Genomic DNA, 10778 nt, shown 5'->3' on the forward strand with positions numbered 1-10778 from the left:
GTTGTAGAGATCTTTATATAGATCTCTATAAACCGACATAAGCAAAGACTAAAACGAAAACTATCAAAACCTTACGTATCATAGAAAAGGAAACATTAAAACTAAGCCTTTGCCGCAATGACCTTTCTTCTTTGATATGTGAGTCCAAGCGTTTGTCGCAATGGCCTACTTGACAAGTAAGATTTTAATCGATATGACACCGTACCAATACGAGCCATTATCTGGAATGGACCATAAAACCTTGGAGAGAGCTTTGTGAAGGCCTTCTTAGCCACGTGATATATTATGGTTTTTAACCATGATATTAAGAGTCTTTTATAGTCTTTTGATTTGTTTTCTAGGATGTTTTTGAGTCTTTGCAGGTTTTCTACAACTTTGGCACAAAAGGAGCAAAGTGGAGCAATTTGGATCATTTTGGAGCATAAATATCGAAGAATCAATTTGGACTCGGATCAAAACAAGGGAATCGATCGACACCACTCAAGAGCATCGGTCGACACCCTATTCAGCGATGAAGAATCACAGATTTGGAAGTTTTACAAAGTTGCCTGAAGTTTTCCATATTTGCAACACAAATCCCTGACGTGTTTTAGGACATATATATAGTGTTTTTGGGTTTTAGAAAACCCTTAAGTTTTATTCTAGCAAGTTTTATTTTTCTGCAACTCTGTGAGATTTTGAGAGCTTTTGAGAGAGAGAGAATCTGAACTACTTTGAGAGAAGAATTCATAAACTCCCTCTTTACTCTTTTAATTTCAATTGCTTATTATTCAGAATTATGATTTGTTCTTCATTAAACATGTCTGAGTAGTTTGCTTGTTAAGTTTAGGGTTTTTCATAGGGTTTTTATGATTTATTAGATCTGTGATTTTTAGGGTTCTTAATCTTTTATGATCTTCATCTTTGGTTGTTCTTCACAATAGTTCTTGATTGATCACCTAGAATTATTATCTTAGGAAAATTAATTGATATGAGAGTATAATTGTTTTCCTGATTTAAACCATTGATGAACAAAATACTTTTTACAATTTTACAAAGAAATTTGAATTAGTGATTTTGTGAACTTTTCTAAACCTGTTTTTAAAGCTGATTTTTAACTTAGAATTTTACAAAGAGATTTGGATTTTCTGGTTTTAAATTTAGATAATAATTGCAGTGAGAACTGAATTATTTTACCAAAACTGTTTAGAGTTCTAGATCTGATTTTTAATTGCTTGAACCCTAATTAATTTATTGATTTAATACTTCATAATTACCTGAGAAATTCCCTAGGTTTAAACTTTTGATTTCCTGATTTCACAACCCTTTTGATTTAATATTTTGCATTGTCTTCTTTTGTTTTTAACACAACTTAATTTGTTTAGCGTAATAACAAAACTCTATAATTTATTGTATTTGATCTTGAGTCTCTGTGGATTCGACCCCTAAGTACTACATTGATCTCTTGTTTGAGAGAGTAGCTCTAGGGTTAATTTGAGCATATCACCACGGATAGATGGTGATACGGTTGTAGCTTGAGCCACACCCAATCTCCAACACTGAACTCCACAAACCGATGATGTAGATCATAAACAAGCTTCATTCGATTTTGAGCTTCCATTAAACGTTCCCTAGCGAGTGCCAAAAACTCATCACGTTGTCCTAAGGCGACGTCCACAGCCTCCACTTGAGTGCTTCCGCCAGTATAATCTAACAATCTAGGAGGATCTCTCCCATAGACTAGACGAAATGGCGTTCCCTTAAGACTAGTGTGGAAGGACGTATTATAACAGTACTCGACCCATGGAAGCCACTCAAGCCATTGTCGGGGTGTATCTCCAGTTAAACATCTTAAGTACATTTCCAATGTCTGACCATCGGACTGAGGATGGTAGGCAGTTGTAAAACATAAATTTGTGCCCATCAATTTGAACAATTCTCGCCAAAACATGGGCAACAGATCTTGTTGTATATGGGTGACTCAATGCAATGAAATGAGCATATTTCTAAAAGCGATCTACCACCACCAAAATCACCGTTTTCCCAGAAACCTTAGGAAGAGTTTCAACGAAATCCATTGAGATATCTGACCAAACCTGAGTCGGAACTGGAAGTGGATGTAGCAGCCCACTCGGTTTCAATGTCTCCCATTTATTTTGTTGACAAACTTGACAACCGCGAACAAACTCTTGGACTGTCTTCTTGCACCTTTTCCAGTAGAAATCTCGCTGTATTCTATCCATAGTTTTCTGTACTCCTTCGTGGCCAAAATTGTGAAATCCTGAAACCACCTCACCTACCAATTCTGAGCCAGAAGAGAGATACAATTGACCCTTATAGAATATTAACCCATCCTTAACCACCCAATCCTTTGTCAGTTCTCCACAGATAACCTTATCCCGCAATGTAGTGAGCTCTACATCCCTCTCGATTTCACCCCGCAATTGTCCAAAAATACTTGTGTCATGTCCTTTAAGTGCATATATCTCACATTGACCTACCTGGTCTTCCTCATCACGTCGAGATAATGCATCGGCTGCCTTATTTTGTTTTCCTGCCCGAAACTCCACCCCAAAATCGAATCCAAATAGCTTACTAATCCAATGAATCTGTGGAGACGTAGAAAGGCGTTGTTCCAACAAAAATTTTAAACTGTAATGTTCTGTGCGAATTAAGAATCGACGGCCCCATAAGTAAGACCTCCAATGAATCACCGCTTTAGCTAAACCAATGAGTTATCTTTCGTATGCTGCAAGTTTATGGTGACGGGCTGCTAATTGCCGACTAAAAAATGCAATAGGGTGATCTCGTTGATGAAGAACTGCTCCAATGCCACTGCCTGAAGCATCACACTCCACAACAAACTATTGTGAAAAATCCGGCAAAGCTAAAACAGGAGCTTCAGACAGGCTTTTTTTAATGATACAAACGCTACTTTAGGTGCCTCATTCCAAAGAAACCACGTTTTTTTCAGAAGTTGTGTCAAAGGAGTAGCTAATGCACCATAGCCTTTAATAAATTTCCGGTAATACCCCGACAAGCCTAGAAACCCACGAACAGCTTTTATTGTCAGCGGTCTTGGCCATTCTTTCACTGCAATTATCTTAGACTCATCCACACGAACTTCCCCACTAGAAATTACATGTCCAAGGTTTCCCACTTCCTCTCTCCCAAACGAACACTTAGAGTGTTTAAGGAACATCTTATGAGCTCGCAAAAGCTCAAAAACCTCTCGCATATGATGCCAATGCTGGTCCCTAAAGGCACTATAAATTAGAATGTCGTCGAAGAAGACAAGCACAAATTTTCATAACATACCTTGAAACACCGAATTCATGAGGCTTTGAAATGTAGATGGTGCATTCGAGAGACCGAAAGGCATTACTAAAAATTCATAATGGTCGTGATGCGTTCTAAATGCCGTCTTTTCAATGTCTTCAGCACACATTCACACCTGATGATAACCAGACGTGAGGTCGAGCTTGGTAAAATAGTGTGCCCCATGTAACTCGTCAAGGAGTTCCTCAACCACTGGGATTGGAAATGTGTCCTTGACTGTGACCTTGTTAAGTTCACGATAATCAATACACAACCGCCAAGTTTTGTCAACCTTGTTAAGAACTCGGGCGTATAATGCCATGTCGCAACATTTATGAACATTGTCTTTCAATCTCATCTTTTAAGAGATGGGGGTAGCGATATGTCTAACCGCCACAGGGTTTTCTCCTTGAATGAGCCGAATACGATGATCACAAGGTCGTTGGGGTTGTAATTTGGTTGGTTTATCGAATAACTCCTCAAACTCCACTAACAACTTGCCAAGTGATTCAGAAGAAACTTGCGTCAGCATTGCCTCCATAGTTAAGCTGCGAACTGTTTCATGATGAGCGTTAGGAACTACAATCCTCTCTCCTGTAAAAAAAACTTCCTCCTCGTTATCGAACCAATCCTCAAGTGTGTCATTCTGAATGGTGTGTAAGTTAGGACCATGTTCCTTTCTATCCTCAGCCTCTCCATGCCATTTTATCAAAGTATCTCCATGAGTAAACTCAATAGTTTGTGCTGGACCATCCCATATAACACGTCCTAAGGCATTCAACCAACGGATCCCGAGAACAACATCAAACCCACTTAATGGAATCACAAAACAGTCTGCCTTGAACTTGTGTCCTTGTACCATCATTGGAAGATCCTTGCACAACCCATCGATTACACACTTGCCACCATCAGCGAGAGAAACAAACTTTCCGGGTCGTCGCCGTATTGGTATTCCCAACTTCTCCGCTACACCACTCTTAATAAAATTGTGAGTACTCCATGTGTCCAACAATGTCCATCCTGTTCCCGTTGCAATGTCTGCTTTCACTTGGAAAGTGCTCTCGGTTTGTTCTCCTTTCATGGCATTGAGGGAAAGATTAATGTCCTCATCGTCAAAGGGCTCATCATACATATTCTCGCCTTCTAGGAGGGGTCTAATATAAAACAAAACTTCCTTACAAGCATGGCCAGGCCCATACAAATCATCGCAATTGAAACAAAGTCCCTTTGCTCTTCTTTCAGCCATCTCAGGTTTTGTTAATTTTTTCCAAACTGCTCCTTGTTGATTTGGTTTCTGCTCCAATGGTCCCATGTGAGAAGCTCCTCCACTTTTAATCACCTGAGTTCCTCGATAACCAGTGGAAGTTGGTCATGGGGTTGGGGCTGAATATCGTGTGGTTGGGGTTATGTGTCCTCCAAAGGTACGAACTCGTTTTTCATTCTCGATTTTATACTCATTGTCCCTTGCATATGCCATTGCTTCGAATATTGTCTCGAGCCTCAAATACTCCACTTCTTTTCTCAAAGAATCTGTTAACCCCACAAAGAACTGCCATAACTGCTGATCTCGGGATAGCTTTGTTTGCCTTACCAAACATTCCTCAAACTGCTCCCAATACTCGTCTATTGTTCCTGTGTGTCGGAGGTTACTTAGCTCACCCATAGGATTCACGGCATCTGCTCTGCCAAATCTACTTTTGCATATTTTCTTAAACTCGCTCCAACCTAGTCGATGTGTAATTAACCTTCGCAAATTGGTATACCATTGATGTGCCTTATTCGTCAACACAAAGGTTGCTTGATGCACTTTCGCATCATCGTTGTATACCCCTTGATCCTCAAAGTAGTCTTCACACTTCTGCAGCCACTCAACAACATTTGTTGATCCATCATAAACCGGAAACTCCATCTTAGACGGTGGAACTACGATTCTCTCAGCCCCCTTGTGTTCCCTAAAGTCCCCCGTCATGTGAGCTTCTTGTGGAAGTTCCCCAATTGGCCTCACCGACCATTCTCCACCACCATCTTTCAATCGGTGACCATGTTCTCTCCCCAAAGAGCGTTGTGCCCAAGGTCCACTAGAGGAAGTGCCTTTACCCTCTCCTCTGTTGGTGTTGATATTTTTCCCTGCTTTAGAAACCGATGTTGTGTCTTTTTCAGCTTCATCTGCTTCAACTCCCATCACCGAGGCCAAAAAACAAATTTTCCCTAAGACCTCTTGCTTATCGGCTTTCATAACTTCCTTGATTTGGGTTTGTTCTTCACGAACCTCTTCCAATCTTGACTTATTCTGCTCCCGCTCCTCCTGCTGATCCGCTTTTATGGACTCAAGGGCGGCTTGGTGTGAGGTTGAAGTCTGTCGGAGTTCACCCAGATCTACTCCGAACGATCTGTTCATGTCTCCAAGCGTCTTCATAACTTGCTCAAACTGTGATGTAGTCATCGCCCCTTCTCCCATTGAACCGGCTTGCTCTGATACCAAGATTGATTGGTGCTATGTTACGAGCATGTGCCTTCGCTGCAGTTCTAGTAACAAGACCCGTGGTGAGTAGCTTAAGTGGCTTAGGAAAATAGAGAACGTAAAAGCTAAAGCTTCCCTTAACCTAGTCTCTCTCTGAGAATAAGGTTAATGCTTGGAAGTTCCTTCTTATTGATGTTGTAGAGATCTTTATATAGATCTCTATAAACCGACATAAGCAAAGACTAAAAGGAAAACTATCAAAACCTTACATATCATAGAAAAGGAAACATTAAAACTATGACTTTGCCGCAATGGCCTTTCTTTTTTGATACGTGAGTCCATACTTCGTATCATGCTACTTAATACGTGTTTGACAATGATTGCAAGGAACTTTGAATGCTAGATTTTGTGTTTATATTAAATTGCTAGATTATGTGGTGTAAGTGGTTTATCGATCTTTCATTGCGAGTTATGTTCATTGGGAGTTTTGGACTAGACGAATGTTTAAGTTCATGTGAGTAGTTACGATCATCGTTACTGAATAAACATGTTTAATCATGCATCCCAAAAGTCTAGAGAAGCTTCCATTGTGGTAAGCATTTAAAAATATCGAAGACAAGTCATGCTCATCCGATAGAGTAGCAGGGTAGAGTGTTACAGTTGTTCTCTTGTGTTGTTAAAGTTCAATATTTATTGTGTTTGCGTTGTTACACATGCCACTTTCTTGAAATTATTGTTAGATTTCAATATTTATATGATTCTTGTTACACATGTCATTTTCTTGGAATTATATATGTTTGAACATGAGTTAAAAACTTTATATTTTCTTGATTTCTTATAATTTATGTGTGGGATAGTAGAGATTTATTATAAGGGTTTCATCTTTGTTTACCAAACAATTGATTTTGTGCACATTGTAGGATGATGATGATTCAAAGGATCTCCTCTTCTTATAAGCGACGAAAGGTCTCTTCGGTTAGAGATTTTCCACAGTTTATTGTTAAAAAATGAGAGAATTGAGATTGGTAGTGATGTAGTTGCTCTTACAAGTGAGACAAAAGAGGATTTAGATGGTCATGAAGATAGCAATCGTGTTGGTGTTAGTCATCACAATTACCATAGCCCTAAGGAAGCCGAATCGTTTGATTTGATTATGAAGAAAGCTGGTTTCAATATAACAACTATCGGCAATGTTGGGAATTGAAAATTTTCTCTAGCTAAGAGGAAAATTCCTTTATTTTCTGAAAGTAAAGTGAAACAATTAGGAGCTGAGGAAAGTATTAAGCTAATGGCTTCTCAAAGCAAAAGAAGACTTTATTTTGGTAACTTTCACAAGGATCCTTCGGTAGCCAGAATTGTGCCAAAATATAAGTATTCCCCAGCGAAGAAGAATTTGTGTAATGCAACTGCATTAAGACCAAGAGCTAATGATGTGCAGAAACATGGATACTCACCGGCGAAGAAGAAGTTGAGTAATTCAGTTGCGGTAAGACACAGAGTCGATGCTTATAAACCAGCTCAACACAAAGACGAAAGACAATTGAATAAACTTGGAGTCATTCCAACTATACAACAAAACCAGATATTCAAATATCTTAGCCCACGAGAGAAAGTTCACAAGGTATTCGATTGTGACAATGCAATACGAAAAGGTGAATCCAAGACTGCCAAAAGTAGGATACATCACCAAACTCGTACTATTCATAGTGAAATGGGGATGCAAGTGAACTGTCAAAAGATGATTGGACCAATCCCTGGAGTCGAGGTTGGAGAAAATTTTCAATTCAGAGCAGAACTTAATGTAATCGGTCTTCACTTCGACATCATGGGTGGGATTGATTACATGAAGAAAGGAACCATGGAAGTAGCTACTAGCATTGTTTCATCTGTAGGTAATGATTACGACGATAGATTTGTTAATGGTGTGATGATCTATTGTGGTTAAGGAGGTAATGTGAAGAGCAGGGATTAGAAAGCAATCAAAGATCAGAAGCTTGTTGGAGGAAATTTGGCTTTAGCTAATAACATTAAGGAAAAGACTCTAGTGCGAGTGATCCTAGGCAAAAAGAGATTGGATCATAGAGGAAAGGATTATGTGTATGATGGGTTATATATGGTTGACAAGTATTGGGAAGAGAAAATGCCTCAAGGTAACACTATTTTCAAGTTTAAGCTTAGCAGGATAGCTGGTCAACCTTCAGTAGACTTTTGAAATGTTAGTGTGATAAACTTTGTGTCTTTTGGTTTTCTGTACGATTGTACTTCTTTAGAACATCAACATTGGTAGAAACTCTATGAATCTCTCAAATATATTATTTTCATATTTTTTAATATAGTTTAACTATTATTTAATTCAAATTATAAGAAAAAAAAAAGACCAATCAGATCAGGATATGTGTGAAAGAAGTCTCTAAAGAAATCTTCATGGGTTATAAATGAGAACCATAGACCTGCGAGTTCAGATATTCGGGTTAGGTCGGGTCGGGTTTCAGGTTTTTTTGGTTATTTAATTTCTTTCGAATTGAACTGATTTGTTGGGTTTCTCTTGTTGAAATCGGTTGAAACCGGTTAAATCTGTTAAAACCGCTTTAATTTTGGTTTCTTGCTATACTTTCAGTATAATTTTTGTTTAATCGAGTTAATCGGATAATCGATCGATTAATCAGGTCAGATCGGGTCAGGTTAGGTAACCATACATAAATCTCAATCTCTCTGAATTGAACCAAATGCCAAACCGGTTTGAACCGAAACTTGCAAAAAATCAGGTCGGATCAGATCGTGCACAACCAGCGCCGGCTCTAGGGGTTTACCAGTGCACCAGATCGTGCTAATTTAACTTTTTTTCTTTGCATTTTAAGTTTCTAAAAGTTAGATAACTGTAAAATAGGGTCTAACTTTCGAAAAGCTTCAATATAGCACAGGGTCCAATAATTATTTGAGTCGAGACCTGGGTACAACATTTCTTAGGTCCGAAGACTTTTTATATCTAACCAACTATAGTACCTTTTAAAAGTGTTTTCGTAGTGACATTTTTTACTACAAACACGGTTTTTGTTATAATTTTTTTTTTTAACTATACCACCATTCATAACTACAAACATACTTCTAATTTGTTTACCCATAATTCCACTCTTTTATGATATCTTAACATTTCTTCATTTCTCTCTATCTACAAAATTAATGTTTGAGACAAAAGTTCACAACTCATTTACTTTACCAAATTAAACTAATTTTAGGATTTATTGGTATCAACACATAGTTTTTTTAGTTGACTTAGGATTCACATTTTCAGTTTCTAGAATAGTTTGAGAAGGTCGAGAACAGTTAATCATATTTCTTCTATCTAAAATGGATAGCAAGTAAACATGATTTATTAATTAGTTTTTTTCATTTATTATAACTAGGACTCAGACCCTCCGCGATGTCGCAGGGAAAATATTTTAGAAAAAAAAATTTAAATTTTAAATTATACATTATAAAATCATTTGAATGTAATAGAATAATTTGAATATATAAACATAAACTGTTACTAAAAACACAACCATCAAATTGAAAACTTATAACAAAAAATATTATGTAGAATAGACGCAATTTTGCAAAAAGTATTGTTTACAGTATAATAAATATATAAGATATTTTATGAATATATAAGATATTTTATAAAGAATTATGATAAAGAGATACAATTAAAAAATTATTATGAAAAAGTGATCCTAACTGAGAATATTGATCTAATGGCTGTAATGAGTAAATATAATTTTCTATTATATAATTATAATTAAAAATACTTTAATAGTGAGTGAAACTGTATCAACGAAAAATTAAAAATAAAATACACAACTTTTAAAAACAAAATAAAATTATTTAAAATAGTGTTTAACGAAAGTTACGATAAATAGACGCAACTGTAAATTCTATATTAAGTTTAATTAAATTTACTATATTGCTATAATTATTTCTAAAATTTGGTTCAGATTATAGAATAAATTTGAATATTAGATATTAATATCCAAATTATTTAGATTCAACATAAAACGGAAAATTTGTTTCAACGAACAATGATTTGTTAGTTATGTTAGTTATTGATGAAGAGATAAATATATAAAAAGTTCAAAACACAAGACTATTTAAATAGACACACCTATTAGAACGAAAAATGTGATAAAAAAATATGAATAAAATATAGTGAAAAGACACAACTCTATAATGAAAAGATACAACTGTTTGAGTTTTAAAAAAAACAAATAAAAACAATTTTTTAACAAAAAAAATACTAGAAAAAAATTGCAACTGTTGTTCGCATTTATTCAGACTATTCTTATATTTTTAAATATTAAACTATTTTTTAAAGAAAAGTTACGGTAAATAGATGCAAATGTAAATTCTTTATTAAGTTGTATTAAATTTCTCTATTGCTATAACCATTTCTAAAATTTTAGTTAGATTATAGAATAACGTTGAATATTAGATATTAATATTTAATTATTTAGATTCAACATAAAATGGAAAATTTTTTTCAATGAACTTAATAGTTACTAATGAAGAGACAAATATAAAGAGAGTTCAAAAGACATGACTATTTAAATAGACACACATTTTAGAACGAAAAGTTATGTTGAAAAATATAAATAAAATATAGTGAAAAGGCACAACTCTACAATGAACAGATAAAATTGTTTCAATTTTTTTTTTCAAAAAACAAAAAAACAAAAATTTTACGAAAAGTTATTACGAAAAATCGCAACTATTGTGTCTACATTGGATTATATTTATACCCCATATAAACTGTTTTTAAATAAAATGCATCTTTATTACCATATTGAAAAGTCAAATTCAAAAACTCGCTATATAATACATCTAACTCTTGGAAAAAAAACTCCAGGTATTTTCATTAAATTTTTATATATTTAAAATTTACTAAAAGTTGTAAATTAGATTTATCATTCCAAAAATCTTTTGTTAAATCAAAATTGGAGGAATTTCTTTACTTTTAAAAGAATGAATGCTAGAGAATAATTTA

General features: G+C 35.5%; 1 pseudogene; it reads left to right on the forward strand.

Moving 5' to 3' along the window:
* The first annotated feature begins 6679 nt into the window (after positions 1–6679).
* Positions 6680–7970, forward strand: LOC104710875 (YDG domain-containing protein At5g47160 pseudogene; annotated as a pseudogene).
* The last annotated feature ends 2808 nt before the right edge of the window (positions 7971–10778 follow it).

The sequence above is a fragment of the Camelina sativa genome, chromosome 1, assembly GCF_030686135.1.
Source record: "Camelina sativa cultivar CO46 ecotype springtype chromosome 1, ASM3068613v1".
Classification (NCBI taxonomy): Eukaryota; Viridiplantae; Streptophyta; class Magnoliopsida; order Brassicales; family Brassicaceae; genus Camelina; species Camelina sativa.